General features: G+C 40.5%; 1 pseudogene; it reads right to left on the minus strand.

Moving 5' to 3' along the window:
* Nucleotides 1-4,619: 4,619 nt before the first annotated feature.
* On the minus strand, nt 4,620-5,080 carry LOC103729402 (annotated as a pseudogene).
* Nucleotides 5,081-8,316: the final 3,236 nt, after the last annotated feature.

Genomic DNA, 8,316 nt, shown 5'->3' on the forward strand with positions numbered 1-8,316 from the left:
TTTTTAAAGATTTGCTTATTTTTAAAAAAGATTTACTTCTTTTCATTTTATGTGTATGAGTGTTTTGCCTGTGTGTATGCATACGCACCATGTGTACAATGTCCACAAAGGCTAGAAGAGTGTATCACATCCTCTGGAACTGGAGTTACAGATAATTATGAGCTGTCACGTGAATGCTGGGAACTGAACCTGGTCTTCTACGAGGGCAGCAAGTGCTCTTAACCTCTGAGCCATCTCTCCAGTCCAATTTCATGATTTTTATATGCAAGCTTGTTTTGATAAACCTTTTTTTATTTGTCTTTTTGAGACAGGGTCTTCCTGTAGTCCCAGGTGGCCTAGAAATCACTATGTAGACCAGGCTAGCCTTGAACTCATAGAGATCTGTCTGCCTCTACTTTCCAACCGCTGGGATTAAAGGCATGTACCACCATGTCCAGCTTATAAAACTTCCTTTAAAAAAATGTTTTAGGGGCTGGAGAGAGAGCTCAGAAGTTAGGAGCACCGACTGCTTTTGCAGAAGACCTGGATTCAAATCCTGGTACCCACATGGCAGCTAACAACAGTCTATAACTCCAGTTCTAGGTGCTCCAACTCCCTCTTCTGGCCTCTGTAGGCACTGTATGACACAGGTGCACTTACCTATATGCAGGCATCACACACATAAAATTTTAAAATAAATAAAAATCATAATTTGTTTTGAGACACCTAAGTTCCTTTTATACCCCTTATTAATTGACATGTGTTCATGGAATAAAATACAATGGGTGAAAGAGAAAAGAAAACTGTGTTTGCTCGTGTCGCTGCTGCTTTGGGGGTGAAAAATAAATTCAAATTGTGAGTAAATGATCTTTTTAATTTTTCAGCTAATTTCCCATACGGACTTGTAAAAGCTACCATGGTACGGTTTTCTACCACTATTTAACAACAAAAGTCTGTTTGAAATGAACTGCCAGCAAAGTTGGGACACAATAAATATACTAAATAGAGCAATTTCTTTGATAGTCAATCCCCAATTGAGACAAAAATATCAATTGCAGCTGTTATATAGGTTTAGCTTGTGTTTATGTCACAGCAGGGTAAGAAATCCCAGAATACTATCATTTTTAAAGAGATTTCCAAATGCTTGTATTATACAAAACTTGCAAGTTACAACATCATGGGAGACAGAGGCAGCATCACAGCTGAGACTAGACCCTGGAGTCAGACTGCTGAGCTAGGTCCCTGCAATCCCATCTCTTGAGGATGCTAAGGATGATGAAAGTTCTTTACATCATGCCCAGTGCTTTAGGCGCTCTCAGAATCCTACGGATATTTTCCTACTCCTATGAAATCCTTTTAGAAGTGTAGGCAGAACTTGGGCCTGAAAAGAAAGTGTCATGAGTCAAGTCTTACTGTCCCAGGTTTTCTTTTTCCTCCATTGTACCCTAAAATAAACAGAGACAGTAAGTAAGCTGGTGATTAATATATCAACATATAACAAGACAGACCAGACACAAGAAAATGCATGAACACTTTAAGGTAAAAAAATGTCAGGTAGTAAAGTGTTGTAACTTTGACCTAGAGAGTTTCTAAAAAGATCTGTGTGTTCAAATTTTGATTTCTGGTCCACATGCTGTGGGAGGTGGAGGAGACTTTAAGGAGTAGGCCCTAGTGGGAGGTTGTAGATCAGTGGGGCTATGCCTTTTAAGGTCTATGGGACCCAGGTCTCTTCTTCTTGTTGTCTTTCATTCTTGGGCATGGCTAGGATGTCTTCTTTTACCGCACGGTCCTGCCGTGATGTGCCACCACAGAACCAAAGGAACAGAGCCAAATGGCCATGGACTGAAGGCTAGCAGACTGCGAGACACAACATACCACCTCTCTTTATAAGTTTATTTACTTCAGGTATTTGTTACAGTAACAGGAAGTTGATTAACATAGAAGTGATGTCCAGAAGCCAGAGATCCGATTCTGGAATCATTGAGGAGGTAAGAGCAGAAAAACCCAGACTGAAGCTGCTTTGGAACTGAGCAGTCTCTTTATGAGACCTTCCTTGTCTGGAGGAATGGCTGGAACTACCTGAATTTCATCCTGGGTTTTCTATCAGATGATAGCAAGTACATCACTTAAATTCTCTGAGCCAGGGGACTGGGGAGATGTCTCAGTTGGTAAAGTGCTTGCCATACAAGCATGCGAACCTGTGTTCAATCTCCAACACCCACATAAAAAAACTGGGTGTGGTACTGTGCCCTTGTAATCTTAGTACTGGAGAGGAAGAGAAAGATATATCCCTGGGTCTCGATGGCCGGCCAGCCCAGCTTAAAATGAGCCTCAAACCCCAGTGAGAGAGCTATCTCAAATAATAAGGTGGATTGCTCCTAAGGAACTTCATGCAAGGTTGACTTCTGGCCACTGCACACATACATGTATGTGTACCCCCCCAACACACAAATCGCCTAACCTCAGCTTCTCATAGTAATTTATTTTTTTGCTGACTTCCATAGGGTTGTTGACATTCTATACACAAAAGTGCATTGAAACAAAATCTTGGAGCACTGTCCAAGCAGCTGCCACTTTTTATCACTATTAGCCCTGTCTTCTAATGCAATTACTGACTTCCCAAGACTGAGCAAGTAGGGGTTTGAGAGGTTCAGCTACGAACCATCCTTACCTCCAGTTCTGGGAGAATCCAAAGCCCTCTTCTGACCTCCTCCTTCTGGCATTTCACGACACGGGTGCACTCACATACATGCAAGCGATACACTCATACACACAAAATAAAAATAATTTTTTTTCCGATTCACAAATTTTTATTTATTTACTATACAAAAATAGTTTCTTATATCATGCATGGATGCTCTAAATTCTGAATATGCAAGTTCATTTTCAAAGTCTGACTCTGATGGTGAAAATGTTATTCTTGACTGATCAGTGAAGACAATACATTTAATTGTCTAACACGGAGAAAAGGAAGAGAGAAGGTGAGGCTGTTTGGTTTTCACTAATCGTCTCTGACCGTGTTTTGATTTTACAGCTTTGGCCTTTCAGTGATTTTGGATTTCTGCGTGACAGCCCGAATGGCCACAGACTTTCTGACGATCAGCAAGCGTGATTTTTTTTACTTCATTATTGTCTTCTATTCGGATTAGTTTATTATCAAACCATGAACTTACCAATAAATTATTTGCTATTCGGTTTTATTTATTTTTAATTGTTTAAGAGTAAGCATCACACTGTAAAAGCTCTAATAGTTGAAAATATTTAGATAAAAATGTAATTCAAAATAAATTTTCCATCTAAAGTTTTGAAAAAAAATATTTTGAGGAGAAATCTGGATGACTATCTCACACCGAACTTTGGTGTTACATATCATGAAGGTAATCCATTTTTCTTGAATTTGCCTCATACTTTAGCCTTACAAGAAAGAACAGTAACTATTCTTATTTTAAGTTCAGTCTGACAACACCAAGAGTTAAACCTTAACAAAAGCTGCTTCCTTACGTGCTTGAACTTGTAAAGTCCAGAAAAGTTTCAGCAGTCTCATAAAGGATCCTTCAACGTCTTAAAATGAATTCTGGCCTACACAGTACACGAAATGTTAAATACAAAGAGAAGTCATTTAGAGTATGATATCAATAGTCTATTGTAGTCAATAATAATTCATTATAAAAGTTCATTTCATCATACCAATAATCAAAGAATGATTCCTTATTTATAAATTGAGGTAATTAATACTATTTCAATACTCTGAAATAAAAAGATACTCAAATTTCAATTTTTCTAAAGTTTCCATTTCCTAAATGACATTTAGAGTTGGAGATGGCTGTGTTGACAAGGTCTAGAAAAGGACGGGGTCAGGCTTCTCCCTCGAAAGCTCACCTCTCATTCTGCAGATGCCACTTCACCTTTGTCCCTAACTTGGACACACGTTCATGGAGATCCACACCCAGCACTGTTTAGGAGCAAGCCTGTTCATACTGTTCATGATGATTCTCATTTAATTTAAATCATCTCAGAATTTGAAATAGGTATGCAATAGGCTTATAACTTTAAGAACATTATCTGTTAAGTCAAAACTTAATTGGGGCTGGTGAGATGGCTCAAACAGGTAAAGGCATCTGTGGCCAAAGTCTGAGGACCTGAATTTGATCCATGGGACCTACATGGTGGAAGGAGAGAAGTGACTCCTTGTATAGGGCCTGTGGCCTCCACACGTATGCAATGGTGTGTGCATAATACACACACACACACATACACACACACACACAAATAAAAAGTTAAAAATTTAAAATAAAACTTAGTAACTATAATATTGAAAGAAGAATGCTGTTATCCAATAAGAAAGACATACTTATAATCTCTTATTTGTGTCAAGGAGAAAATAAGAGTTGTCAGGTGAGAATCCACAAAATGTAATTTATAAGTCAAGTCATTTTGTGGCACCCTGTAATTATACATTATAAGTACATGCAAACAACTGAATTATTTTTTTGTTAAGTTGAGGTGGCCTTTGCTTGACGATTTTATATTATCTTTGCAAACTATACAGCTAACAACAACAACAAAAAGGATCAAGCTTCAGAGGCCTCTTCTGATCCCGTTGAATACACAGCTAAAGGAAACCATTACAGCAAACCAATCTAGCTGTAATGTAGGAGTTCTATAATTGGTGAACATGTATCACAAGAAATCAGGCTGAGTTCTTCTGCTTCATCGTTGGAGACACTGTGTTCCCACCACAGCGGCAGCTCGGACAGAAAGAACAGTCTTCTTTGTCCCAAGACATTTCTTCAAGATGTATTTGTGCATCTACTGGTCCCATATTTCTTAGATCATCTTCATGCTGCTGCAGGTCGTACTTTTTTTTGTCTCTTCATTCCCTGGAAGTTTCCATGCCTGATCAATTTCCATGAACGTCTGCATGCATTCCTCCACTGTTCCTGCTGGCACATCTGTACTTTGTTTATGTGGATGATACATTAATATGAGTTTTTGGTACTTTTGTTTTAGGTCTGACACATATGCAGATGGGTCTGCCCCCAGAATGCTGTACCAGTCCTTTTTAGGTATCTGCCCAAAAGCCATCCCCATCCGTTGAACTAGAAGCAGAGAGGGTCTCCTCCGATAAGCAAACTTCCTCCAGGACCGAAGCCCACTGGGCGCCCTCAACCGGCCAGAACCAAAATATTTTTTTAAAAAGTGACCAGCAGTATCTGAAAAAAGCCAGCACTAACTTTGTTTTTCCACCTCAAGAGCCTATCTCAAGGTAGACACAGGGCTCAGGCAAGCAAAGCCCCCATGCAGTGAGCGCTCTCAATCCGTTCCTGTTCCTGTCACCCTACGTTCTTGAAGGAGGTGCTCACTGGGCACTTTGGTGTGAAACTACGCAACTGTGACATCACTCAGTTAAAGCCATTGTTCTAGAGAAAAGGAAACTTCTAGAAATGAATAGGATGGAAGGGTGAAAACATACTTTTTTTTTTTTGAAAACAGATACTTTCTATAGGTATTTCAGTGCAAGGAGACAAGGGTAGCGTTGACTGGTATTTGGTAATATGGCCAAAGTTTACGGGTCATAAGACATTACACAATAACAGACTCTGGCCTTTATTTCTACTTCTCCAGAATACCTCTACACTAAAAATTTAAATATAAGAAATTTCCTAAAGCGAATGAAGCATTATGCCATCTTTTCCAAATTCAATATAGCATTTTTCCATCTTAATGAAACATTAATTTTGTTCAACTGAGTGACTGTGTTAATTAAAATAAATGGCAGAGGAACGACAGCATGGTCTCAGAATCCTCGAAGAATCACAGGATTTCAGAGCCAGCAAGGGTCTGACAAAACTCAGCCTGGTTCTCTCAGTTTGTACACAAGCCTCCATCTGTAAGTCACAAAGCTTGGTTTCCATATCATTGGGCCCATTGGAGCTGTGGGACCCTGGGCAAGTCATTCCAACTTCCTTAGGCTTTTGTTGTTGTTACACATGGGTTCTTGACTGCTGTGATGCTTTGCTTTACACTGAGTTTTCTATGTTATCATCTATATGTATATTTTAAACTAATAATAATTTGTTCCAGCAGAGTATGATTTTCTATTTTTGACACCAAATGGGAGGTTTGGCTGGATTTGAATTCTCTGTCAATAGGAAAATCATAGCTTTCCTTTTTTATATATATTTTAAATTTATTATTTTCATTTTATGTGTAGGAGTGTATTGCCTCCATGTATGTGAGTGCACCCGTGTCGTGCAGTGCTGCGGAGGTCAGAAGAGGGCTTCAGATTCCCCTGGAACTGGAGTTAAGGACGGTTTGTAGCCGCCATGTGGGTGTTGGGAATTGAACCCAGGTCCTCTGCAAGAGCGGTTAGTGCTCTTAACCTCTGAGCCATCTCTCCAGCCCCCAAATGATTCACATTCATTTCATCTCAACAGCCTGTGAGGTGGACAGGACCTAAAGAGAATCTTTATTTTTTCTTTTTTTGAGACATGGTCTCTCTATAGGCCCAGCTGGACTGGAACTTGCTTTGTAGATCAGGTTGGCCTCGCACTCACAAAGATCCACCCACCTCTGCCTCCTGAGTGTTGGGATTGCAGGTGGGTGCCCCACCTGGCTGGGTCGGGGGTTATATTTTAAAGATCCCACTGAGGTTCCCACTCCTCTTCTGATTTCCGTCAGGTGGATTCCCACCTTATCCAACCAAGAGGAGCTCCCTGCTCAGCTGTTGGCATATGTACATGGCGCTCAAGCATCAATCACACATGTGATTGATTTTACTCCCTTAATGACCCAAGAGGAGGGTTTTAGAATCCAATCTGTGTCTCAGTAATTTAATTTATGCAGAGGAGCAGGCAAAGCTTTAATTCTACCATAATTAGTTTCATATGTGAATGTATTAACTGTGCTGCTGGAAGTACATTAGGTCCATAGAGTGTGAATGTGGTGGATAATGATTATAGAGGACTCTACCTAAAAGACTCTACTGTTCCCGCACAAGGACCCACAGTATCTTCTTTAAAGGAAGGCAGTTTGCAGGACCCCAGTCATTGACCTTCATGTTAAGACTTGAAAGTACATTCATCTTAAGACTTCTATCTTCTAAGCAAGTAAAGACTGGTTTTGCATACCCTACCCATATCTCTATGAAAATGTAATCTTTTCACTCACTTTCTGTCAACTTGTTCCTCATAGTAATTAAACCAGCTGTTGTTGTAATGCTTAGCCTGGGTTGCAATTGCTTGCTTGGGATCTGCATGGCCATCTCTTTCTTCCAAAAACTTGGCTAGCGCTTCCTGCAATGGCTTTGGAGTGTATAAGACAGTGACATCACTTCAGTCTCTGACCCTTAAACAGACTGGCTTCAGAAAACTTTCTGCAGTCCTAGCAGGCATGCCTAGATTACGTGTGCTGGATAGTTTTCATCGCTTGACACAAACCACAGTCACCTGGGAAGAAAGAACCGTAACTGAGGGATCTCTTCCATCACGTTGGCCTGTGGCCATGTCTGTGAGACATTTTCTTAGTTGTCAGTTGATATATGAGGGCCCAGTCCACTGTAGGTGATGCCATCTCTAGGCAGGTGGGCCTGGGCTGTATAGAAGTAGCTGAGCCAACCAAGGGGGAGAAGTCAGTAAACAGCACCCTCCATGGTCTCTGCTTCAGTTTCTAGCTCTAAGTTTCTGCTTTGAGTTAGTTCCTGCCTGACTTCCCTCAAAGATGGACTGTGCCTTGGAAGTGGAAGATGAAATAAACCCTCTCCTCCTGAAGTTGCCTTTGGTCATGGTATTTTATCACAGCAACAGAAAAGTAACTAGAACATTATGTAATTTAATCCTTGCAAATACAAGGTATTGCCAGTTCAAGAATCCTCTGGCTTGTGAGTAGTGTTGGCCATTGTTTCCTCCCGGTGTGTGTTGGGGGGTTGTTTCAAGTCCTTCCAGAAATGTTAGTATTGTGCTACATGAAGAACTGGCAATAAGGGGGTGCACATGTGTGATATCAGCATGGGAGGGGTCCTTGTAGTAAATACAGCAAGCTCAATTTTGACTTTCACATTGACTTTATTCTTCTATCTGGGCATTTTCTCCAGTTACTTTTTGCCTTTAAAAAAAAGAAAATGGAAAAAATCCATAGAACTGGACAAGACTATCGCTGTCCACAAACTGAATTAATGCATTTTCTTTCTCTTGTGTTACACAACAGTGCTGCTCTTGACTTGAATGGTGGGAGTTAGAGTCCATAAATTACAAGAAAAGAAGGAAGGAAGGAAGGAGGGAGGAAGGGAGAGGAGAAGGAGGGAGGGAGGGAGAGGAGAAGGAGGGAGGGAGGGGAGAG

The sequence above is a fragment of the Nannospalax galili genome, unplaced genomic scaffold (genome assembly GCF_000622305.1).
Source record: "Nannospalax galili isolate Female #2095 unplaced genomic scaffold, S.galili_v1.0 scaffold1272, whole genome shotgun sequence".
In the NCBI taxonomy this organism is placed as follows: Eukaryota; Metazoa; Chordata; class Mammalia; order Rodentia; family Spalacidae; genus Nannospalax; species Nannospalax galili.